The sequence below is a fragment of the Salminus brasiliensis genome, chromosome 7 (assembly GCF_030463535.1).
Source record: "Salminus brasiliensis chromosome 7, fSalBra1.hap2, whole genome shotgun sequence".
Classification (NCBI taxonomy): domain Eukaryota; kingdom Metazoa; phylum Chordata; class Actinopteri; order Characiformes; family Bryconidae; genus Salminus; species Salminus brasiliensis.
The window spans coordinates 40,519,877-40,546,545 of record NC_132884.1 but is presented as its reverse complement, the minus strand read 5'-3'; the positions used below and the strand labels follow the sequence as shown (position 1 = coordinate 40,546,545).

General features: G+C 43.1%; 1 protein-coding gene across 2 annotated transcripts in view; it reads left to right on the top strand.

The window, feature by feature from the left end:
* The window catches only part of foxp1b (forkhead box P1b), a 325,147-nt gene that overhangs the window by 103,618 nt on the left and 194,860 nt on the right, over positions 1 to 26,669 (top strand). For both annotated transcript variants that reach the window (XM_072684908.1, XM_072684909.1), the window contains one exon: positions 15,316 to 15,383. The gene's annotated coding sequence lies outside the window, so the exon portion shown is untranslated. The remainder of the gene's footprint in view (positions 1 to 15,315; positions 15,384 to 26,669) is intronic.

Sequence of the window (26,669 nt, the reverse complement as noted above, 5' to 3'; positions counted from 1 at the left end):
ACGTGACTTCCACGTGACTCCCACGTGAGGTGATGAGCTGCTCTCCAGTATCAACAACACCCTGTTCTCCTGAAGTTTCTCCAGCTTTGACTAGAGCTTTCTATAGTGGGCGTGGTTTATGTAAATTTAGGGGTGTAAATATAAGAAGTCAAGACTGTGATGTAACAGTTTTGGGGTTTCTGAGTCGGCCTGTTTTGCAGCTCTGTTTTGGCCTCGTCCCCATTCACAGAATCACACCGGTGGCCTTTGCTAAACTGGTCTAATTGACGTATCGCCCAGCTCTGCTCACCGGTCAGTGTCCAAACCTCTGAACTCCCTGTACGGTTCACGTCCTTCAGAGCAGCCTGGAGGCCAGTGTTTTGTTTATCTTCTGGTTGATTTGGTGCGAGTGTGTTTACAGGCTCTGGGTGCTGATTGGGTCCCGGCTGTGGAAGAATGCTCTATTCAGACCCGCGAGCGGCGGAGTAGAGTAAAGAGACGCGATGGCTTGTTTGTTTTGGGATAGGAGCGAAATTCCTCTTCCTTGGCATTAAGGCAGCTGTGTGTGTGTGTGTGTGTGTGTGCTTTGTTCGTAGCTCAGCAGAATGTCAGGACACACTTTTCAAGATAAAAGTGCTACAATAGGTTCTTTGAAGAACCTTTACAAGGTTCTTTAGATCTTCTGCAGCAGTCTCTACAAGTGCTTCTGTGCCATTGCTCAAAGAGCCTTTATATTGGTGAAGAACCCTTTCATCAAGTGGTGATTCTGTAGACCTTTGAAAGGTTCTTTACACTCACAAATCTAAGTTACAAACATGGTTCCACTGTTTGCTTGTTCCAAGAACCTTTACATTTGTAAATAACCTTCAGATCAGAAGCAGATTCTTTAGCTCTTTCAGGGTTCTTCACATGCGCCAGTCTTTAAAATCTCTACAGAAATGGTGCCCTATGGAAGCAGACGTGGTTCTTCTATGACACTTCTAAAAGAACCTATAAATCAGTATATGTAGCCTTTACATCAAGAGAGGTTTCTTTAGATCTTTTTAAAGGATCTTTGAACTTTGTATTACAAAATGATTCTTTCTAGAGCTTCAAAAGAACTTTGAATATAGAAAGAACCTTTACATCACAAGATGGTTCTTCACATCATCAGTCTCAACAATCTCTACAAAAAATGACACTTCTTAAAGAACATTCTGTACATGTAGCCTTTACATCAAGAGAGGGTTCTTTAGATCTTTTTAAAGGATCTTTGAAATATCTATTTCAAAAATGGTTCTTTATAGAGCCAGAAGTGGTTCTTCTAGGAAATTACTCAAAGAACCTTGGAATTCATAAAGAACCTTTACATTACAAGAAGGTTCCTCACACTCATCAGTCTCTACAATCTCTACAAAAATGGTTCTTTATGGCACGTCTATGACGCTTCTTAAAGAACCTTTACATCTTTAGGTCTTTTGAAAGGTTCTTTAGACTCACACATCCCTGTTTTAAAAAGTGGTTCTTTTTAAAATGTGCTTCTATTAAATTACTCAAAGAACCTTTGGATTTATAAAGAACCTTTACATCAGAAGAAGGTTCTTCACACTCATCAGGGGCTACAATCTCTACAGAAATGGTTCTTTTATGACACTTCTTAAAGAACCTTCTGTATATGTAGGCTTTACATCAAGAGAGGGTTCTTTAGATCTTTTTAAAGGATCTTTAAAATATCTATTTCAAAAATGGTTCTTTATAGAGAACCACAGAAGTGGTTCTTTTAGGAAATTACTCAAAGAACCTTGGAATTCATAATGAACCTTTACATCACAAGAAGGTTCCTCACACTCATCAGTCTCTACAAAAATAGTTCTTTATGGCACTTCTTAAAGAACCTTTTTTGGTTCTTTGAGAGATGCAATAGAAGAACCTTCTGGCCAATCTTTACATCAAGATAACCTTCTAAAGGTTCTTCACACTCACACATCTCTATTACAAACTGTGGCGTTGCTTTAAGAGTCTTTACATTTGTAAAGAACCTCTACATAAAGAGAGGGTTCTTTAGACCTTTATAAAAGGTTCTTCACACTGGGTTTTCATGGAACCAGAAGTGGTTCTTCTTTGGAATTGCTTAAAGAACCTTTACATCAAGAGAAGGTTCTTTAAACCTTTATAAGATCAGTTCACTCTCCACTTTTTCAAGAATCTCAAAAAAAAGGTTCTGCATGGTTCTTCTTTGGCACTGCTTAAAGAACCATTAGTAGCACCTTTATTATTAAGAGTGTAGTACGCATTTCTAGGACCATTCTTTGAGCTATGCCATATTTGATTCCATTAAGAGATGTACACTATACGGACAAAAGTATTGGGACGTCTTTTAATCACTGAATTTAGATTAGGTTTAATTCAGTCCCATTTCCACAGGTGTATAAAGTCAAGCCCCTAACACTGCAGTCTGCCTTCCTTTCACACATCAGTGAAAGAACGGGAGGTTCTGAAGAGCTCACTGAACTCCAGCGTGGTTCTGTATGTAATAGGAGACACCGCTGCACCACCAACAACAAGTCAGCTGGTGAAATTTCCTCCCTCCTAGATCTTCCTCCATCAGCTGTGAGTGGTGTTATTACTGAACAGTGGAAGAGTTTAGGAGGAACAGCTCACAGAGAGCAGCTCAGTGTCCACTGAGTGTCTGTCAGACCACGTAAAGCTACAGAGGGGGGTCAGGGCCGAGTGCTGGGCTCAGAGCAGAGTGCAGAAAAGCCTCCAACTGACTCAGTAACTGCAGCAGAGCTCCAGACCTGCTGCTGCTGGTAGAGCTTAGAGCAAAGGGGACCAGCTCCATATTAATAAAGCCTATGGGTTTAGAATGGGACGGCATGAAAGCTACTGTTGGAGTAATGTGGGGGTGTCCCAATACTTTTGTCCAAATATTGTATTTGTGTCGAACTCTCTTTTGAAGAAACGGATGTAATGTAGGTTCTTTATAATCGCATCTCTTAAAAGAAACGGTTCTTTCTGGAACCAAAAGTGGTTCCTCTCAAGTGTCTTTCAGAGAACGTCTTGTAGCACCTCTATTTTAAGAGCTCTGAAAGCTCGGTGCCACCCGGCCTCTCTCGTTCTGAGAGGTTTCGAGGACGACCCGTCTTTAATTGTTGTGTGTGTGTGTGTGTGTGAGTCTGCTTGTTTACTGTAAACGTGGGCGTGCGACACAATGCCGGAATGGCGCCAAATAAAGGCTGAAAAGATAAGAAAAGTTTTATTGATTTTTCTTATTTTTTTGGAGCCGAGTTTTACAAGACACTGCAGCTCAGCTTCAATCAGACTTAATAAAGTTTCTAAAGAGAGAGAGAGAGGGTGTGTGAGCGAGAGAAAGTGAGAGAGAGAGAGCGCAAGAGAGTGAGACTCCTGTGCAGTCAAGCCTTTGGACAGGCCTTTATAAACAGTTGTGTTTGTCTGAAAGTGACTCATGCATTAGATTTTCCTGTATTTCAGAGCACAGACAGGGAGTTGGAAAGTCTTGTGCACACACACCCTAAACACACACACACACATACACACACACACACACACACACACACTGCATCTCAATATAGCTCTCTGTCGCTATCTCTCTTTCTCTCACTTACTAACGTACTTTCATTCTGCCTGTCTCATGTTTGGGCCTCCCTCTCTCACTCTCTCTCACTCTCTCTCTCTCTCTCTTTGTGTTCTCTTTATGTCTCTCACTCACTGACTCACTTTTTGGTCTGTCTGACTAAACACAGTCCTCTCTCTCTCTCTGTCTGTCTCTCTCTCTCTCTCTCTCTCTCTCTCTCTCTCTCTCTCTTTCTGTCTCTCTCATTGTCTGTTGTTTCTCTTTCTCTCTCTCTCTTTCTCTCTCTCTCTCTCTCTCTGTTCTCTCTATCTGTCTCTCACTCGCTAACTGTTTTACTCACTTTCAGTCTTTCAGACTAAATATAGTCCTCTCCCTCTCTTATTCTCACCCTCTCTCTCTCGCTCATATCATATCACATAATATACCCTATATGGACAAAAGTATTGGGACACCTGTCCAGGGAAGAAGACTTTCTACTAGATTTTGAAGCTTGGAGCATTGCTGTTGTCAGGATGATCACCACCCCACCTCATCATCGCCACCTTGGATGTACTGGATGGAGCTCCACCATCCATCATTCCAGAGAACACAGTTCTTCCATAGTTGCTCCACAGCTCAATGCTGGGGGGCTTTATACCCCTCTACTAGCCCACGCCTGGCATTAGGCAGCATGGTGCCAATAGGTTTGTGATTATCTGCTGCAGGGAGTCCTATTCTATTGGCAGTACTTCTCTACAGGGACTGGACAAGCTGTTTGTGTGTGCATTTGAACATCTGTGTTATGGGTGCTGTGTAATAGCTGAATGCATTCATTTGAAGAAGTGTCCACAAACTTTTGGACATGCTCTCTCTCTCATTCTCACTCTCTTCTGTTTGACAGTCGCCCATATCTTGCTGTGTGTGTGTGTGTGTGTTTGTAGTTCAGTGCTGAGCTCTGTCAGACTTTGTTGAACAGCCAGCCATCCCGGAGCGGAGCGTGGGGGAGGAGAAACGCTCCTCTCGGCCAATGGGCCGCAGCCAAGCTTCGCATAAGTTAGTATGCTGATGAGGCCGGCCAGTTCATTAGCGCGCCGCCGCAGAAGTAGCCGCCGATGCGCTATCGAAGCACGCGGGAGCAATTAACGGACGGACTGGATGGTAAATATTCATGCGCTCTCATGTTCCCGCTGAAGAGAGGGAGGAGAACGTCCATTAGATCGACTGAAGAGGCGTTCAGAGTGACCGCGGGGGCCTTTCCGATCCGATCGGCTCGGTTTGGTCCATACGTGGAGTGTGTGATTGGGCTGCTGCGATGATGTAAATGTGGATGCTGAAGAGTAACCTTCACCGAAAGTCCTTTTCAGGATTTCGGGTTTTTTTAAAACCAGACGTTTAATATTCACACACATCAATACACCATCCAGCGTCCTCCCACTGTGAGAGAGCGGGGAGAGCTCATCCGTCGCTTCCCTGTGTTTTAACGGGCCGTGTTCGGTTTCAGTTCAGCAGAGACCGCTGGTCACAGCCTTTAACGACCAAAAGTTTGTGGACACCACTTCTAATGAATGCAGATGTGCAAATGCACACATACTGCCTAGTGCCAGGTGTGGGCTAGAGGGGTACTCTAGAATACTCTGGAATGATGGCTGGTGCTCCATCTAATACTGTTGTGAGGAGTTGAGGACCTTTTGGGGTGTTGATCATCTAACATCCTGACCTCACTGATGCTCTTCTTGCTGAATGCAATCAAATCCTCACACCAATGCTCAAAAATCTCCAAAATATAGTAGACTTAGTAAGCCTTCTTCCCTAAATTCTGAAGAAACGCACAAATGAATTAGCAGGTGTCCCAATACTTTTGGCCATATCGTTTATATATGGTCACTGTCATGCACAGGACCTTTTGTGACCTCTCTCTCTCTCTCTCTCTCTCTCATATTATATCACATAATACACCTATATGGACAAAAGTATTGGGACACCTGTCCAGGGAAGAAGACTTTTCTACTAGATTTTGAAGCTTGGAGCATTGCTGTGAGGATTTGGTTGTGTTCAGCAACAAGAGCGTTAGTGAGGTCAGGTACGAAAGATCCGACGATGAACAAGGACCCAAACGAAGCTGAAACCGGACTCTGACACGCCTGCATTTATAAGAAGGGTAGCGAATAGCGTCTCACGTCACAGGATTCGTAAACATTTTAGGTTATTTGAAAATATCGTAAGGATTCTGATCAGTCTGGAGCTGGATCAGAGGCCTAGAGATGGACTCACATCACCCAGATCATCCTCTCTATCAATTACCTCTTACGCTCCCAATCGGAAAATCCATTTCTGATCATGGAAATGTGCTGGAAAGGGTGACCCGAGGTTTAAATTCGGGCCTGAACATTGTCTACTGTGTGAATCTACTCACTCCGTTGGGAGTTAGTTGGATAGCAGATTTCTTTGAAAACAAGCCCCTAGTGCCGAGTGAAGATTTATGCCGCTGGTTCATCCAAGATTTCGTGGTTTTGCGAGAAAGTTTCAGGGTAAATATGGCTGTTCTGTAGGACACGTCCCTTGAGTAGCGTGGACTTCATGCAAGACTTCAAGGTTTCTGCCATGAAAACCCCTAAAACAGTAGATGTTTCTGAGCGTATCCAGAGCGATCTACATCTCAAGGCCCTTCAGACAGAACGCTAAGATCTGTAAGTGTTCTGCTGACTGAATGAACCACTACACCAATCAGCCATAACATTAAAACCACCTGCATAATATTGTGTAGTTCCCCCTCGTGCCGCCAAAACAGGCAAGGCATGCTCCAGTAGCTCCAGACTGGCTGGCCTTCACTCCCACATCTACTTCACACTTCCATGACCCTGTCTCTGGGTTCCTGGTTGTCCTTCTTTGCAACACTTTTGGTAGGTACTGACCATTGAATACTGGGAACACCCCACAAGACCTGCCTAATGCTTTTGGAGATGTTCTGACCCAGTCGTCTAGAACACATCGCCTTCAAGGACTGACCGTTCACTTGCTGTCACCCATTCATCAGTGGTATTCACTTCATCTGTTAGTGGTTTAATGTTAAGGCTGTTAGTTAAATGCAGTGTTGACTAGATGTTGTGTGCTGGAAGCATCCTGACCGACCCGGGAATGGTCCAGATTAGGTTCTTCGGGTGTTCTGGATGATTCAGGGCTTTCGCAGTGTCGTAACTCTTGCTTTATCAGTTTCTTATACACTGTGTTGTGCATTTTGTCCATATCGGGCAGCCCTGTTGACCACACTGTGGTGTCTTTTAGGAGTGTAACAATACATGTTGTGTTCAATCGTTCATTTCGAACCTCTCAATTCAGTAAACACGGCCATCTAACAATGTCTTCAACAGACTGGAGTAGATGAGGAGCTCGTTTCTTATTGTTTACTGATTGAAGGTTAATAGAAACTGCATAAGCAAGCTCACAATCAGTCCAGACTGTCCCTTATCTCTGAGAAATGCATTATTTTCCCCTCAGAATCCACAGCAAGGAGCAAAGCACACTCCACGTCCCATTAGAACAGATGCAGGTAAACATAAATACAGTAAAAAGGAAGAAAAGGATGCACCATATGGACAAAAGTATTGGGACACCTGCTCATTCAATTGTTTCTTCGGAAAACATGGGTATTAAATGAGCTTATCCTGCTTCTGTTGAAGTGACTGTAACTCTACTGTCCAGAGAAGAAGGAGGTTTTCTACTAGATTTTGGAGGAGAAGCTTTGCTGTGAGGATTTGACTGTATTCAGAGTGACAAGAGCGATGGTTAATAAGGTCAGGATGTTGGATGATGATGATCACCACTCCCCAACTCATTCCAAAAGTACTGGATGGAGCTCCACCACCATCATTCCAGAGAACACAGTTCTTCCACTGCTCCACAGCTCCTCAATGCTGGGGGGCTTTATACTCCTCTATATCCCACGCCTGGCATTATTAGGCAGCATGGTGCAGCCAATAGGTTCATGTTTACTATCTGCTCTAGAGAGTCCTGTTCTATTAGTATTTCTCTACAGGAATGGGTGCACCTTGAAGTAGCTGAACGCATTCATTAGAAGTAGTGTCCACAAACATAACGAATGGGTATTTAGTGTATCTAACCGATTTCCCGTGGATTCGATCAGCAGCTCACCTGATTTACCGTCATTAAGCCCTGATTTACCACCAAACCAGGTGTTGATCTGAGGAGAACTCTAAATAACACTCCATGAGACTCCATGAGAGAGGAGAGCTTTGGAGATGTTCTAATGATGAACTCAGTGATGGAGAACCACCACATTCTGGATTAATTTTATACATATTTATTGTAGTATTGGTGTTTTCCTAAGGAGAAATACTCTTTCTTGCCAGATCAGCAGCTTTTTCAGTATAATGTTGTAATGCTCATATGGAATTGAATTATGGATTATTGTGCCTCATTATACCCCTCATATCTGCAGTCCTGGATTCCTCTTCATATCATTTGGACATCCTTGCAAGCAGGGAGCAGGTAAGGAGAGTGCACGGTAATTTCATTGTCTCAGAACTGGGTCAGAAGATCAAGCTTGCATCATAAGACACTTCCTATCTCTCTCTCTCTCTCTCTCTCTCTCTCTCTCACACACACACACATGCAGAGCACTCTCCTTCCCCTGTTCAGCATTTCATTTCCCCCTACCTTTTATATCACCCAGCTCTGACACTGGCATTTATCCACCCCTCTCTCTGCACTCGCTCCATTACGTACCCATAGGACCTGATCTCAGCTCAGCTGGCTCTCCCCTCCCTTCTCTCCTCCTCTCCACTCAGGAGCACTGCTGCTTTTTTGTTCTCCAGCCGCGGCCTGCCTTACGGGAGCCTCCATCCCCGAGGCAGGGCCGCCCCGCTGCTTTAAACCCTGCCATTACCACCAACCCCCCTATCCAACCCCCCCCATACCCTCCCGCCCCGGCCCCACCACTCGCAATCCACACAATTATCTGTTTAGCTATTACGAGCCACGCTGTACGACGCCGAAGTGGAAAATAGCGACGCGCGCAGCTGTTGCCGAAACTCGTCCTCTCTCTTTTTAGCCCAATCGAAATGGTCTCGTGATGTCTAAGAGGGAACATTTGTCTAAATTGAGCGCTGAGGCGTTTTGGTAAACTCATTTAGCACTCGAGGTCTTAGCAGGTGATTTGAATTAATGATGTTTAGCTTTTTAAGCTGAGTAGATTTGTCATGTGTCACGCAGGGCTATTGATTTACGACAGCCGCGATGATATTTTAATTGAAGTCTAATGAATCGGAGGGACAGGGGGACATATGAGCGCGGTAGGTAGGTGGTGGTGAAACGGAAAGAGCAGTGCCTGTTTGTTCTTGGAGGCCATTGGGTCGGTCCGGCTCTGGTCACTGCCACTGCCACTCACAGGGTTGGGATGGAGTAGTGGGAATATGTGTTCTGTACTGTGTACTAGAATCTGTACTATGTACTATTTTGCAAAGGCTGTGTTCAATCATTCTGTTTATTTACAAATAATTTACAAATACAATTCCATATAAAAGCTCATGTCTCGTCCTCATCTGTTGGTCACCTACAATACGTCATTGCTCTCATAATACAACCACTGTAGACCCATTGCTTCAGTATAATCAATGGAGACATCAAGAAGGACCAATTAACAGTTGAACGTCAGAGCCGTCACACAAACCTGTATCTCAATTTTTGTCATTTTTGACATATTTTGACAATCTGGCTGTTCTTTACATTATATCAGATTTCCAGGATGAATGGACCAATGGAAATGTTCCAAAATATTTGGGGGAAAAAATCTGTACTGTGTACTATTTTGAAAAGGCAGTGTTCAATCAAAAAAATTCCAAATAAAATGACAAATAAAAAAAATATTTTCATTTTTAAAAGTACTTACTTTTAAAAGTAATTTTTGAAAAAAGGAACTAAATTGATTAACGCTGTCTTTAAAAAGAAACGCCAGAATTGCTTGTTTATTGACTAAATCAAAATCGTTGAGTACTGGCTGATATCCCAGGAGCGGGATATCAGAAAAAAACAAAGAAAACAAAAACAAATAATAAATAAAGAAATAATTTTATATATGTTATTATAAAATGTGTTATATTATTATAAAATAACATATTATATATACATATATAAGAAATAGAAAAATAGATCTAGTTTAGATGAGAATAGGAGAGGAGGAATGCTGTTTCACTCATTAGACAGTGTGTGTTTAGGGCTGATTTAAGCCAAAAATAGATTAATGACATTATTATTGCTCTGGCATTATAGGTGACGTTGGTGCTGAATAGAAGCATATAATCACTGTCAGATTTTTTAAAAATGGTCTGAGAAAGCAATGCAATTATTTTTTTAATTATTTATTTATTTAATGTAGTGTAGTCTCCATATATCCAACAGTCCATAATCTGACGCGTATTGCTTGATTGTGGCTGTTGAATTTTTACGGACAATTACGGACTTTACCACTTAGAATAGAATTAGCAGTTATCTGATCATTCAGTTGGTCATGTGACCAGCATTCTGCGAGTTTGTAGATCGGAGTAAGGTCTAGAAATCTGATGAAGAAGTCTGATGAACAGAGCTGGACTTTAGCTCAGTATCGGATTTCTCAGTGCATGTTTACTCGTGACCGGCGTGTTCTCAGACAAACAGGCACCCGCGAGACTTTTGGACTTCTGGAGCGACGCTGAAACTGAAGGATTTGAATATTCAAGGATTCAAGGATTCAAGGAGACTTTATTGTCATTCGCATCACATGTGGTACATGGGGTGGAACGAAATTGTGGTACCCAAGGACCCAGTTTTACCCAGACAGCAGTACTTAAATAAATAAAATATACATAAATATATAAAAATATATGTAAAAATGAAAAAAAAAAAAAAAATGAAAATAAAAATGAAAATAAAAAATTCGTAATAATTCGTAATAATCTTCTAGATCACGTTTGTTCATATTGTGTCTCGATGTGTAGAATAGAGGTGAGGTTTGAAGTTCGGATTTTACCTGATGTTTACGCCACGTCTTATTCTGTGAGATTATTGAACTCTGATCACTACCTGACTCACGTAGAGCTTCCCATTATCAGATTACTCAAATGCATGTTAACGTGATGATAGGATTACTGGCAAAATCTGATCTTCTGTAGTTATCGGATTATGAAGTTCACGCTCAGTGTTCGTATCTCTTAGATTTCCAAAACAGCAACTTTAGAGAAGGAGGGGAAAAAAAAACTTTTTAACTTTCAATAAAAGTCAATGTTAAACTATTTTTAATAACATTTAAGTCATTTTTGCAACATTTCCATTGGTCCATCCATCATGGAAGTCTGGTATAATGTAAAGAACTACAGCCAGATTGTCAAAATATGTCAGAAATGACAAAAATTGAGATCTTTGCTGTGTGACAGCGCTGATATTCAACTGTTAGTTGTTCCTTTTTGATGTCTCCATTGATTATAATGAAGCAGCCCTCAGATCTACAGTGGTTGTATTGTAGTGCTTTTATACTATTATTATATGTTTATTATAATAGGTAGGACGCCAAGGACTGCCTAAAGCGAAGGCTGGCTCTTGATTGGTCAGCTGTGATGATGCATGGCACTCAACTCAACAGATTACTTGCTTACAAACACTGCGCTACACTGCTGTTCCTCCTAGAGCCTGAGTAGACTGATAAATCACTGTGCTGGGTTGCTAGTAATCAAGTTTTGAAGCCTTTTTTAAAAAGAACAGTACAAATCGAGTCCGTATTTGGACATGCCTTATGTAGATGTATCGTAGATGTTGTAGATGGGCTGTAAAACAGGATGACGCTGGCTACGTTTCGGCATCACGGCTTCTTTAGTGCATTCTGCCCGGCTCTGGTTGTTAAGCGATGCTAAAACGCGAGACCGGCCCGACGCTGCCGTGTGTCTCCTTCCACTTCACCTGAGATAAACGCAGCCGCCTGGCCTAAAACACCCGGCCGCTGCTTTGACTGCCAAATGTAAACTGCATGACGGAGCATTGTGAAAGACTCGACCTGTTGTTTTTTTCATACTCGGATATGCTTAGATGCTCTTATTCAAATGCCTCCCAAATATTGGCCTATCGACACTCTGCAGTTTAGCATAAGAATAAGGTTTGGATATGTAAAGCCTCGGTGAGCCTCAGGCGTCTTGCAGGCCATCGATCGCCTTGCCTTGTCGGTTGTTTGTTTGTTCCTTGGTTTGTTCCTGTGTAGTCGCACAGTAGACCCAAACCACCCCTGCTAGCCGTTTGATATGGAGTTGTTTCTCCGTAAAGCGATAGGGGAGATAAACCACCTATTTTCATATTGCAGCTATGAAAGAGTAGCTAGGAGATAAAACGAGCCGTTAGAGGGAGATAATTGTACTGTGGTCTATTGTAGTCAGTGAGAGACTGACTGTCCACAATTGGCTGGAGGATCACATTGACATAGATGTGTTTGCTCTCCACTCTGTCACTCAGTGAAGCAGGTTTGTACACACACATACAGTATATATACACACACACACACACTCAGCTGACAAACTTCTTTCCTCATGTTAAGGTATATCTACATTCAACGTGACCGTAGTCCAGCTCTGTTTTCTTGGAGGAGCGAGGACTCAAGGGCTTTTTTCATGCCTTTATTGATTCGCCCCTCTCGGAAAGACACTCCGCAACATTGATAATAAAGAGCTCCAGTCCAGCAGCGAGTTCTGTGTTTTGGTTCTGTGTTGTGATGCTGTAATTCTTCAAAAGAACGTTGAGACGTTAGGACCAGGCCCTGTCTGGATGAATTCCTGTTGACGCTGAAGGTCGCTGCCAAATCTTCAACAGTAAAGCTCTGGCCATCTGTTTACAGTGAGGACAGGTGGACAGTATAGCAAACATACCCTGTATCTCCAAATGTTTGTGGACACCCCTTCTTACTGAATGCATTCAGCTACTTTTGTATGTATTCACGCAACCATTGCAAATGCACACATACACACACACACACACAGCTTGTCTAGTTCCTGTAGAGAAGTACCGCCAATACAATAGGACTCTCTGGAGCAGATACACATCATGGACCTATTGGCTCCATGCTGCCTAATAATGCCAGGCGTGGGCTATAGGGGGGTATAAAGCCCCCCAGCAGAGTTGAGCTGTGGAGCAGTGGAAGAACTGTGTTCTCTGGAATGATGGTGGTGGAGCTCCATCCAGTACTTTTTATATAAGGTGGAGTGGTGATCATGTAACATCCTGACCTTACTTATGCTCTAATGGCTGAACTCAATCAAACCCTCACAGCAATGCTCCTCGGAAATCTAGTAGAAAGGCAGTTACTCCAACAAAAGCAGGGTTAACTCTTTATAATAGCTTTGATTTCAGAAGAAACAGTGAATGAGCAGGTGTCCCAATACTTTTGTCAATATAGTGTATTATCATTCTCATGCAGAAATGTTGTATCTCCTCTTTTTGCCATTGTGTCAGAATGTCATGACGATTGGACCAATAGAAATGCTCCAAAATCACTTGGAATAAACTCTTTCTACATTGACTTCCATTGAAAGTTAGAAGGTTTTTCTAGTCTCCTGTAAAGTTGATGTTTTGGAGATTTTTTGCATAACGCCGGCGATATGGAGTGTAGTTTAAACAGCCAGTCAGCAGGAATGGAGATATCTATTGGCCCACAGATGCTGATATGAACGACTGCTTGGGTTCTAAAAGTGAATGGCACAGCAGGCTTGAACTGGCTCCTCAGACGCCATTTCGTTTTTCCTAAAAATCGCGTGTTACCTTTGTTAATTCTGCTGAATTGGGCAGTTAATCCAGGCCTGAAGATCTACTGGAGAATATCTTCAGGATGTAGCACCACATGTTGAGCTGGTATCCCGTTAAACAGCCATGAGTGTCTGAATGAGCATTACTGTGCGTTTCTGCTTGGTTTAATTGTAGTTAATTTGAGTGTATTTGGGGGCACAAAACTCAGACTAGACACCGTACTGCTGTTGGGACACGTTGCTACACCCCTTACCCCACAGCCTGATGTTCACACAGTGTTCAAATCTAACGTTGTTCAAATCTAACGTTGTTTCAATGTTGATATGTTGTTGGTTTTAAGTCAGAGTGTTAAATAACCAAAATTCAGTATCTGTCTAACGTTACCTTTAATTTCCAACCAGAATTTAACATCTGTCTGATGTTGGAGCTTGATGTCATGTTGGGTTTTAACAGATATGTGGCTTTGATTTTCAACCGGAATTCAACGTCTGTCCAATGTTGGAGCTTGATGTCAACCCAATGTTGATTTTTAGGGAGTATTTGACTAATATTTGTCTAAAATTTAACGTCTGTCTAACGCTGGAGCTTGATGTCAACCCAGTGTTGGTTTTTGAGGGATTTGTGACTTTAAATTTCCAACCAGAATTTAACATTTGTCTGATGTTGGAAGTTGAGGTCAACCCGATGTTGCATTTTAACATATGTTGCTTTGATTTCCAATCAAAATTCAACGTCTTTCTAATGTTGAAGCTTAATGTCAACCTGATGTTGTTTTTTTAAAGAGAATTTGACTTTGTTTTCCAACCAAAATTCAACGTCTGTCTGATGTTGGAAGTTGATGTCAACCTGATGTTGGGTTTTAACAGATATGTGGCTTTAATTTCCAACTAGAATTCAACGTCTGTCTAACGCTGGAGGTTGATGTCAGTCCAATGTTGGTTTCTGAGAGATGTGTGACTTTGATGATATGTGAACTACAGTTTAATGTCTGTCTAATGTTGAAGCTTGGTGTCAACCTGATGGTGTTTTTTTGATGGACATGTGGTTTCGATTTCCAACCAGAATTCAACATCTGTCTGATGTTGGAGCCTATTGTCAACCCAATGTTGTTTTTTATGGAGTATTTGACTTATATTTGTCTAGAATTCAACGGCTGTCTAACGCTGGAGGTTGATGTCAACCAAGCGTTGGTTTTTGAGGGATGAGTGACTTTAAATTTCCAACCAGAATTTAACATCTGTCTAATGTTGGAACTTAATGTCAACCTAATGTTGTTGTTTTTGACAGACATGTGGCTATGATTTCCAAACAGAATTAAACATCTGTCTGATGTTGGAGCTTAATGTTTTTTAAAGAGAATTTGACTTTGTTTTCCAACCAAAATTCAACGTCTATCTAATGTTGGAAGTTGATGTCAACCTGATGTTGGGTTTTAACAGATATATGACTTTGATTCCCAACCAAAATTCAACATCGGTCTAATGTTGGAAGTTGATGTCAGTCCAATGTTGGTTTCTGAGAGATTTGTGATTTTGATGATATGTGAACTAAAATTCAACATCTGTCTGATGTTGGAGCTTGATGTCAACCCAGAATTCAACACGATTTTCATTTTCAACTAAACTTCACAGTCTGACGCTAGAATCCAATGCCTTTCTGATGTCAAACTGACATCCGGTGCTTGCTGGGGTTTTATCCCCCGCAGGCCCCCTAGTGGTCATTCCACTGGCGGAATGGAAATTGAATGGTTGAATACTCAACCCCGACCCTGAGACTCAGACATACCTCTGAAAATACCTCCTCTGTGATCGATACAGCACTTTACACCAGCTTTCACATGTCTTGTCAGATCACCTGCACAGCTTTGGTGTTACAGCGGTATTTTCCGCCCCCAGCTGAGCGGGTCGACGCTGTCGTCTCCCTGATGGAATCCTGCTCTGACAGGTGTTTTTGAGCTGCGTGCTGCAATTATTCATTCATAAACGATCGTTTTTGTTTGTGTCTCCCCACAGAGCAAGAAGGCTGAACTCCCAGCGTCGTAAACTGAAGACGGCTTCAAACAAGCGTGTCCTTGGAGAAGGTAAACACAGGATTATTTATTAGATTGGAGCGGTTCGGGAGCGCTGGCTAGTTGCATTGAACTGGCTTAATGAATAACTTGATTTGGTGCAGTTCACGTGTTTGTGTGTTTTTTTTTTTTTCCCAGCGGGGGAAAAAATGAGAGGTCATTTTGTTTTGTCAAGGCTTACGGCCGAACAGATAAGAGCAGGCCGGTGATCACGACCACGCCGCTTTCAGCCTTCTCTCCTCCAGCTCTGTGTGCTTTTCAGACCTGATAGATGGGCGGTTTTAGTGAAGTACAGATTAGTCGCTTTCAGAGAGAGGCTTTTCTTGGTGACTCATTTTTTAGAGAAGGCTTGAAAGCATTATTTGGAAGAGGTATCCACAGTAAACTGAACGTACGTCATTAGCTGCGCTTCATGGTTCCTGTTGATGACCCCAAACTCCAAGCTAGTGGATCTGTCAACATATTGACCGAAACAAAAGACCTCCTGTTCCCCGAATTACTTGTTTTCCTCTATTGAGGACATTCTTTCTCTTCTACCTGTACATCCATCTATCCACCCCCCCTACGCTATATGTCCAAATGTTTGTGGACACCCCTTCTAATGAATGCATTCAGCTACTTTAGGTTGCACCCATTGCTGATACAGATGTGTAGCAAATGCACACACACACACACACACTCACACACATACAGCTTGGCTAGTCCCCCTAGAGAAGTACTGCCAATAGAATAGGACTCTTATCTGGAGCAGATAATCATAGACGTGGGCTATAGAGGGGGTATAATGCCCCCGTGGAGCAGTGGAAGAACTGTGTTCTGTGAAGCAGTGGAAGAACTGTGTTCTGAAATGATGGTGGTGGAGCTCCATCCAGTACTTTTGGGATGAGTATGAGGTATGGGGATGATGATGGGGATGAGGTGGAGGGGTGACCATCCAACATATTGACCTCACTGCTAATGGTGCTGAATGCAATCAATCAAATCCTCGCAGCAATGCTCCAAAATCCAGAATACCTGGACAGTAAAGACAGTCACTCCAACAAAAGCAGGAAACACCCTTGATTTCAGAAGAAACAGTGTATGAGCAGGTGTCCCAATACTTTTTGTCCATATAGTGGATCTATCTATATTTCTCTATATCTATCTGGCTGTCTGTTCGTCTGTCTGACTATCTATCTATCTGTCTATCTATCTATCTATCTATCTATCTATCTATCTATCTATCTATCTGTCTATCTATCTATCTATCTATCTATCTGTCTATCTATCTATCTATCTATCTATCTATCTGTCTATCTATCTATCTATCTATCTATCTATCTATCTATCTATCTGGTCTGTCTATTGTCTATCTATCTATCTATCTATCTATCTGGCTGTCTATCTGGCTGTCTATCTGTATCTATCTATCTATCTATTTATCTCTGTCTGTCTGTATCTATCTATCTATCTATCTATCTATCTAGCTATCTAGCTGTCTATCTACTTGTCTGTCTGTCTGTCTGTCTATCCATCTATCTGTGTCTATCTATCTAAATGATGGACTGATGGTCTGAAAGTGTTGAGACCCATTAGCTGCCTCTCTGTGCTCTGAACTGCTCCTGTTTTTGTCAGTATTGTCGTGTTGTGCTCTGTTCTGCTGCACATCTCCATGTGTAATGTGATCAGACTTGAAGAGGACACTGCTGGGATTCTCAATCTGTCTGGATCAATCTCCTAAATGCAGCCTAATGTGCTGAAGGGTTTCTCTTACCCCCCCTCCGTGCCTCAGAATGTAACAGCCCCAGGCATCTGACAGCAGACTGGAACAAACCAGCGGGCTGAGGCGGGGGTGTTCACACGTCAGGGATGTGTGTGTGTGTGTGTGTGTGTGTGTATATGTGTTGGTATTTTTTTGTACATTTCTTTCTGCAGAACCAAAGAACAGTAGGGGTAATGTACAATATCAAGGGCAGTAAAATGACCCGACTCTGTGCAGAGTTTCTTTACAGCAGCTCCAGGTTTCAGTTTGGCGTAGTCTGCGTCTGGCAGTTCCTTACATTTTGTCCACATTTCATGAAAAATGGACCAATAGAAATGCTCCAAAATGACCAGCATTGCATTGACTTCCATTGAAAGTTGAGAAGGTGTTTTCTCCCCCTGTATAGATTCAGTTCATACCTCCATTTTGGAGATACAAGGTTTTGAATGACCTCAGTGGTTTGTACTTACACCTACACTTTGCTGGCTGTACCCAAGGTTTGGGTCCGCTTGCCCAGGGAGGAGGGAGTGACTGCAGATCAATGCAGAGTCATTCAGACTGATGACAGTGATGACAGTGACCCCCTATGCAGGGCATGAGGGGTCACCCAGTGATCTATCTGTCTGTCTATCTGTCTGTCTGGCTTGCTGTCTAACTGTATATTTGTCTGTCTGTCTGTCTGTGTATCTACCTATCCGCCTGTCTGTCTATCTGGCAATCTGTCTGTCTGTCTATATATCTATCTATTTATCTATCTGTCTATCTATGCATATGATTGTCTGTCTGTCTCACTATCAATCTATCTATCTGTCTGTCTGTCTGGCTTGCTGTCTATATATATATTTGTCTGTCTTTCTGTCTGTGTACCTATCTATCGATCTGTCTGTCTGTCTGTCTAAGCATATATCTGTCTGTCTATCTGTCTGTTTGTGTGTCTGTCTGTCTATCTACAATATATATCTGTCTGTCTGTCTATATCTGTCTGTCTATCTATCTGTCTGTCTGACTTCCTATCTCTCTGTCTATCCGCCTGTCTGTCTATCTGGCAATCTGTCTGTCTGTCTATATATCTATCTATTTATCTATCTGTCTATCTATGTGTATGATTGTCTGTCTGTCTGTCTGACTTCCTATCTCTCTGTCTGTCTGTCTTTCTGACTGTCTATCTATCTGTCTGTCTGTCTGTCTATCTATCTATCTGTCTGTCTGTCTGTCTATCTTTCTGTCTATCTGTTTGTGTGTCTGTCTGTCTATTTATCTATCTATATGTTTGTCTATCTATCTGTCTATCTATTTGTCTGTCTGTCTGTCTGTCTGTCTGCTTTGTCATACATGCTACTGTATGTACAGAGAGTGTACGGTTGATACTATGTGTGAATGATGAGCCGTTTGGTGTTCAGGCTCATCAGAAGTAAATAGTTTTTACCTGTTTTCAGTTTTTTAGATCAATGACTCGAGTAACTCCAACAGGGGTGCCAAGACTTTTACACATGGTTGTAAAAATACATTATGTACATATTTACTGTATGTGCACACACATATATAGACTGTGAAATTAGTTGTGTGTGTGTGTGTGTGTGTGTATCTGTGTTCTGTCTCCCTCAGCATGGTGGACAGGGGGAAGGGACTTCCCATCCTTTCCCATGAGCTCACTCTTAAACACACCCTAACATCCCAGCACTGCCTGCTTGCGCTCTCTCTCTCTCGCTCTCTCGCTCTCGCTCTCTCTCTTTCCATCATTTCTCAACAGTGAGTTGTCTTAATTGTAATTCACCCCACCTGAGTTTCCCCCCAACACAAACAAACGCTGGGAACGTTTGGGAAGGGCGAGCGGATCAGGCGCCGGCGGGAGACGTGTCTTTGTTCGGCTGAGCAGAGCCATAAATCACACCAATCACAGCCTCTGTTCCTCCAGCCTTCCCCTCCTCTCACAACTGACTGGATGAAGAAGCTGAAGAGGAGGAAGCGTGTAGGCCGAGCGGTGATAATACTTCCACTGACTCACACACCCACACACACACACACACACACACTTGCTTTTCTTCTTCTCTTCCTTTCATCTCTCACTCCTCACTTATCCAGAAGAAGCAAATTCATGACATGGAGAGATGTGAGTGTGAGGAACCTCGGTAGTGAAAGTGAAAGTTCCTCAGACTTTTACAAGGTTCTCCACACTCTCACACATCTCTACAAGGCTTATGGAACCACAGAGAAAACACGCCTGGTCCAGAAGACCTGGAGAAGAGGTGGAGCATTGCTGTGATAGCGTTAGTGAGGTCAGGATGTTGGATGATGATGATGATCACCACCACCACCTCACCTCATCATCCTCAACTCCTCAACTCATCCCATTCAAAAGTACTGGATGGAGCTCCACCATCCATCATTCCAGAGAACACAGTTCTTCCACTGCTCCACAGCTCAATGCATCTGGGGGGCTTTATACCCCTCTATAACCCACGCCTGGCCTAGCATTAGGCAGCACGGTGCCAGTTTGAGCTCCCCCTCAGCGGACACTGGCACGCAGCAACCCATAGCAACCCGCATCCCCGAAACTAGCAGAGCCTGGAGGTGATGAGCTGCTCTCCAGTATCAGCAACACCATATTCTCCTGAAGTCGCCATTGCAGGTTACTGTTTCTCCAGCTTTCTCCAGTCCACTGGACTCGTAACTATCTGCCACTATTAATATCACCACTATTAACTATCTACACCATGATTATTATATTATGATTATGATCAGAGAAGTTCAACAGTTTAGATGGTTTGGTAACTTTTATCAATAATTAATAAATAGTTCTGACCAGAGGAGGACGGGCCGGGTCCCCCTTGTGAGTCTTGGTTTCTCCCAAGGTTTCTTCCTCCAGCTCTGAGGGAGGTTTTCTGGCCACTGTCGCCGTTGGGGCTCACTGGGGGTCTTGGATCCTTCATGTCTTTTACTAATTACTAATTATGTAAAGCTGCTTTGTGATGACAACAGTGTAAAAAGTGCTATACTAATAAATTTGACTTGACACTGGAGCTTCCTCTAGAGGGCGGGGTTTGTGTACATTTTTGGGGGAGTCAAGGCTGTGATGTAAGAGTTGTGGGGTTTTGGAATTGGCTCATTTTCCGGCTCTGTTTAAGTTCTGCTGGAGGTTCTTTTGAACGAGGAACAACAGCGTTTGAGCTTCACGGGTGGTCCATGACCTAAACTCTCATTGTTCAGTTATTCCAAGGAATAATTTGGAATAATTCCCAATTGACTCAAAGAGTAAACATAAGGAAAACCGTTCTATGGGGGTGTGTCCGAATTCGTAGCCGTTCTCCACCAGCAGTAATTTGAGCTGCCTTGTTTAAATGTGTTTTGTAAGACAAATCTGCACTGAGAGAACTGTTTGCGCACTGTGCCGTTCCCCCCGTGTGACAATCTGTAATACTGAACATCTGAACGCCTTTACACCCGATTATTTACTACATTTGCATAGTCCCTTCTTCTTGCAGCCGCTCGGCACAAGTCAATTCCGAAGCCGAAAGCAAATGAAAACTTGCATATTGATGCATGTTAGGGCACAGGGGTGGATAAGCGGCCATGTAATAGTTCTAGCGAGTGCGTTTATTGCTTACTACCCAAAAAAAAAGTCATTTCTGTGTATCAGCATCAAGCTGAAAATTGCTATGCATTAGCATTAGCAGTTGGTAAGCTCCTAATTTAGCCGTGTCTCCAGCTGACTGTGTTTCTATGCATTTAGAAGCGCTTTGATTCTTAAGGGTTGGCTTTAATCGCTTTTTTCTCCCCTTGCCGAAGCGACGAACATAATAAACAAGTTGCCGTGGCTAAAGTGCCACATGGAGGGGTGGGGGTGTGCGGAGTGCATTGAGGGGGTGGTTGGGGTGGAGGGGGTTGGTGGTGTTCGCTAACGAGAAATAGAAGCGTTTCTGCCGCCAGCGCCGTAGTGGCTGAGCCTTTCCTTCACACTCTCAGAGTGACGCAGTGTACACTCAGCAAGCTCTGGCAACCGTCTGAAAGAGAACCCACCAGGAGGCTGAATGGAGAGTCAGAGGTTTTATTTCATTATTAACTAAAAAAAAAGGACGGCGCTCCTCTGGGAGCTGTTTGGGAAGCAAAATCAACAAACAAAAGAAGCTATGAGTAAGCAGACCGGTCTTTTTTTAGTTCAGCATTGCTTATAATCCTGCATCAGATGCACTGGGGCTGTTTAGCCCTTCAAGTTTTAGGATGGTGATTTTCATAGACCCAGTTTACACCTGGTCACCTGGTCATGCGTCTTGAAGTCACAGAAAAACGCAGGTGTAAACACATCCAATACACATTCCACAAGCAAAACCTCCTCCAAGTACAACCAAAACCCTTCCTGGTACAACCCAAACCCATCCCAGTACATCCCAAATCCCACCTGGTACAACTAAACCCCTCCCAGTACAACCAAACCTCCTCACAGTACAACTAAACCCCTCCCAGTACAACCAAACCTCACAGTACAACTAAACCCCTCCCAGTACAACTAAACCTCCTCCCATTACAACCAAACCTCCTCACAGTACAACTAAACCTCCTCACAGTACAACTAAACCTCCTCCCAGTACAACTAAACCTCCTCCCAGTACAGCCAAACCTCTTCACAGTACAACTAAACCTCCTCCCATTACAACCAAACCTCCTCACAGTACAACTAAACCTCCTCCCAGTACAACTAAACCTCCTCCCAGTACAGCCAAACCTCTTCACAGTACAACTAAACCTCCTCACAGTACAACTAAACCTCCTCACAGTACAACTAAACCTCCTCACAGTACAACTAAACCTCCTCCCAGTACAGCCAAACCTCTTCACAGTACAACTAAACCTCCTCCCAGTACAACCAAACCTCCTCCCAGTACAACCAAACCCCACCCAGTGTACCCAGTAGAATTTCTGAGACTCACAGTTTGCTGTGTGAAAACACTTGTTTTTGCACGGCTCAGATTTCAGATCACTTGCAGGACGTTGAGGCGGGCGATCTTCACCCATTAAACCATAGAGGAAGAAAAAGAAGTGGAAAAGCAGGATCAGTGAGCGGCGGGAGCACATGGGAGCGATTATATCTATCAGTGATGATCTGACTGCTACAGGACGAGTGCGTTCATCTGGTGAACTGGAAGTCTTCTCAAAGTCTGAGTAGTAATGACGTAAATTTAGTGGAACCAAATCAGTCTGTTCATTCATTTTTTTCTGGAAAGAAATTGCTGGATTGACAAATCCCCAACTCCCGACACACCTCTACAAACCAATCAATGTCATTCATAGGGAGATGAAGCTCATGTGGTGAGGTGATGATGATGGAATGTAGGAACTTTTCGGTATTATATAGATCCATTTGTTAAGACCCTGTGATGACCTGCCACCGTGTCCAGAGGGTATTCCTGCCTCGTACCTAAGACATTTTAAATAATGCCTCTTAGGGTGAACTCACAGTAGGCACAGTAGTCTTTACCGTGCCTGAGCACGTCTTCCCCCATAGCCTGGTTCGTTTGACCAGTGTGATCGATTCGTACCACGGCCGATCATAAATCCGTGCCTAGACCCGCTTGAAAAGGTTGGGCTCGAGCATGGAACTTAAACATGACATCAGTGATGCTGCCTCCGTAAAAAATTCTGACATGCTGCACGATTAACAGAATATCGCTGTGTTGCATAACCGATAAATCTAAAGGGCAAGTTAGAGGGTTGTGTATGGCCAAATCCGCTAAGCCAGAAAGTAAATACAAGCAACAGCTTCACTCAATTTTGTATGAAGTTCTTCTGGATAGAATAAGAACAGGAAAATGAGGGAGGAGAAAAATTGGGAGAGTAAAATATAAAGAACAGGGGTTTTTCCAGGATTGGGAAGGCTCGGTTTATAATCCACAGTACAGAGCTGTGGTGTTTACCCATTAATAGTTAACCAGGGATAATGAAAAAGGAAAAACATATTAGTAGTAGGAGTAAAAACAGCAGCTGTTTTATTTTTATGATTATTTTAGAATCAAGAACAGGCATATTAAATTAAATAAGTCAGGAATAAGATGCTATTTCTGTTCCTGGAATAAGAAATTAATTTAATATTAAATCTGTCATCATTCCGAATACGTTTCCGAGACGTTCAGGTGACGTAGGTCGGGTATCCACAGGGCCTCTTTCAGTTTAATATCTTTGGATTGGCCGATGCCATTCCACATGGAGCGCTGTGCATGTGTGCGCTGTCCAAATCGAGCAGGCGATGCAGATTGGGTAACGACACTTTCCTTCAACACAAAAGGCTGCATGGTGTTGATGTGAGCATGCTCTGGCCTGGAGCGTTAAGCACAGGCCGCGTTCCAGAGCCTAGGCTGCAGCCGAGATCGGCGGCATTTCTCGGCTGCTACGTCATAGAAGTCTGTTTTTAAAGAGAAGGACACTTCGTATACAGCCCAGTAATGCAGCCTAGGTTCAGGCCGATTTGGAGGACGCAACTGATGTTTGACTCCTTAAAGGGGTCTTCACATATATTTCTTTACCAGGAAATGGTTCTTTTACAGCATCTAGTGAAGAACCCTTTATAGCACATTTTATTTTTTTAAGTCTAAGGATCCATACATGGTTCTTCTATGGTATCACTTAAGGAACCCTTTGTTGCGCCTTTATTTTGAAGTGTATTAGACCAATGAACCCTATTAAAACAGCACAGTGCACTCTTAAACTAAGGGTTCTTTGAACTGTACCTTAGAAGGTTTATCTTTGGTTCCTTACAGAACCCTGTCTTTCAAAGATATGTGAAAATAAACCTTTACATCTTTAAAAGGTTCTTCACACATACATTCCTCAAAGAACCCACTGTAGAACCTTTATTTTTAAGAGAGAATGACCTGCATAAGAAATGCACACTACAATCAAAAGGTGCTACAAGGGATTGTTTGAACTTTGCCTTAGAGGAATCATCTTTGGTTCCTTACAGAACCATGTCTTTTAAAGAACCTTTAAATGGTTAAAGAACCTTTTCATCCACCTTTTTAAACTTTTAAAGGGTTCTTTATACATAAAACTCTTTTCTGTGGCATTTCTCAAAGGTCACGTTGTACACGGCCCAGAAATAAAGCCTGGGTACAAAGCGATTTGGAGGACGCATCTGATGGTATCATTCCAGGCCCTTGGTTACCCACAGTTCTCTGCGCACATACAATAATAATAATAATGCAAAAAAATTGCCCCACAAAAATGGCACCACAGTTGCAAGAGGCGGTGATGTCACCACGGTGATGTCACCACGCAGCCTGGTTAGACGGTTCCATTTGTATGAACAAAGTTTTCATAGGACAGTCCAACCGCGGACCCGCCCTAACGAGGCAGCAGCTTGAGCACAGGCCAGTGGGCACAGGGCAGTGGGGTGGAGGGGCAGTGGTGGCTCAGCGGTTAGAGCGCCGGGGTATCGATAACAGGGTTGTGGGTTTGATTCCTGGGCTTGGCAAGCTGCCACTGTTGGGCTCTTGAGCAAGGCCCTTCACCCTGTCTGGTCCCAGGGCGCTGGAGTTGGCTGCCCACTGTGTGTACTAACTGCCCCTAGTTCACTAGTGTGTGTGTGTCTATGTTCACTACCACAGATGGGTTAAATGCGGAGGACACATTTACCGTCATTCTCCGGCGCTGTACAAGGCAACCGGGCCTACTGTGAGTACACCCTTAGACTTCAATGGGAGGGCCTTCTGAAAAAAGCTGCTTTGGAAAACTGGTGATGGACTGCACCCGATGACTTCCATATTAAAATCCCTGCTAATTTGTCCCGACTTTTTTAATCCTTTTAAAGACATAAATTCTGCACCTCCTTAACTGTCACCTGCTCTGCCTCACTCCCTAACCGCTCTCCCTTCAGCGCGAGTCAGATCAGCTGGGTAGAAGTGCAGGAAGTAAGACATCAGTCGTGAAACGAGATCCATTCCTCCTTTTTACAAAAGCATTTCAGCAAATCCCAATAATGGATCTATTAGAAGGAGCGAAGCGTCGATATGCGGCCTGATTAATCCCGGCCTCGCGCACAAAGGCTTCGGCGCCGATTCGGGTCTTGGCAGAGCGACGGCGTGATGCTTTCGTGACAGAACCTCGGAGCTGCGTGGAGGTGACGGCGAGGCGCGGCGTCTGCCTTCGCCTGACGAGTTGTCTTCGGGAAGATGAAAGTGAAATCCGTCCACAAGAAAAAGAAGGGAGGGGGTGGGTGGGTGGGGGGTGGTAGGTGAAGACTGGAGCGCCAGAACGAGAGCGGGTGTCATCTCGTGAGCCGAATAAGCTCAGTTTGTCTTCCTTTCATCTGGAGATGTACACTCTTGTTTTTTTTTCTTCTTCTTTTTCTTGTATTTTTGGTCTTTTTCTCTCTTCTTTTTGTTTTTTTTGTTTTTTAGCACACACACAGCTCCCGTGTTGCCACAAATGGAGATGACCGTGTTTTTAAGTGGGTCAAACCAAATGATGAAATTACAGATCAGAGGAACCTGCTCGTATCGTGCTTCGGTGCTTTATTTTGGTTTCGTTTCTTCTTTTTCTTCAAGCACAGCGCATGCTCCACTGCCCTCGCCTCGGTCACAAGGACATTTCCACACACACACACACTTACACACACACACACACACACACACACACACACACACACACACACTTAAAAATAAAGGTGCAACCCCCCTTTAACCCTCTAAACAGCCAGTGGGCCCGAAAGTGGTATTACAAACTTCTATTAGATTTACATTTGATTGATATTAGATTTACATTACACTCTTATCATATCCAGCTAGTTTAAATAGACTAAAATTCAAAGATCCTCTAATCTTAGACTCTACTAAACACAAGTCAGTAAGGATGCCATGGTACTCTTCTCTTAACCTGAGTACTCTCAGAAGAGGAGGGTCTTCAGTCTGGGTTTGAGGACAGTGAGCGTTGGACTGCTGTTCGGACACCCAGGGGAAGTTCGTTCCACCACTTCGGTGCAGGACAGAAAAAAGTCTGGACGCTCGTCTTCCGTGGATCTTAAAGGATGGCGGGTCGAGCCGAGTCGTACTTGAAGCAGAGAATAGTCCCACCAGTTTGTATAGAAGTCCCTGTAGTTACTGAGTAATACAGTTTACTGTGTGATAAGCCTTAGAAGATCCACTTGTAGTTCACGGAACTACACTAGAAATGTACACTACTGACTTCAAAACAAAGGTGCTACAGAAGGTTCTTTGAGGGACCCTTTCTTTTAAAGAGATGCGAGTATAAAGAACTTTTTTAAATTGGTTACGTTCACTTTTTTTAATCTTTAAAAGGTTCTTCACACATTTTTTTAAAGGTCGATTTAAAGGTTCTTTACCGATTGAAAGGTTCTTCATACTGGCACCTCTTTTACAAAAATTGTTCACCATGGAACCAACGATGGTTCTTTTGTGGCATTGCTCAAGGGACCCTTTGTAGCACCTTTATTTTTAAGAGCGTTCCATGCATTTCATTCTCAGACACTTTTAAAAATAGAGGCGCTGCGACAAGCTCTTTGAGCGGCACCATGGTAGAAGATCCATTTATTAAAAGAGTCATATGTGAAG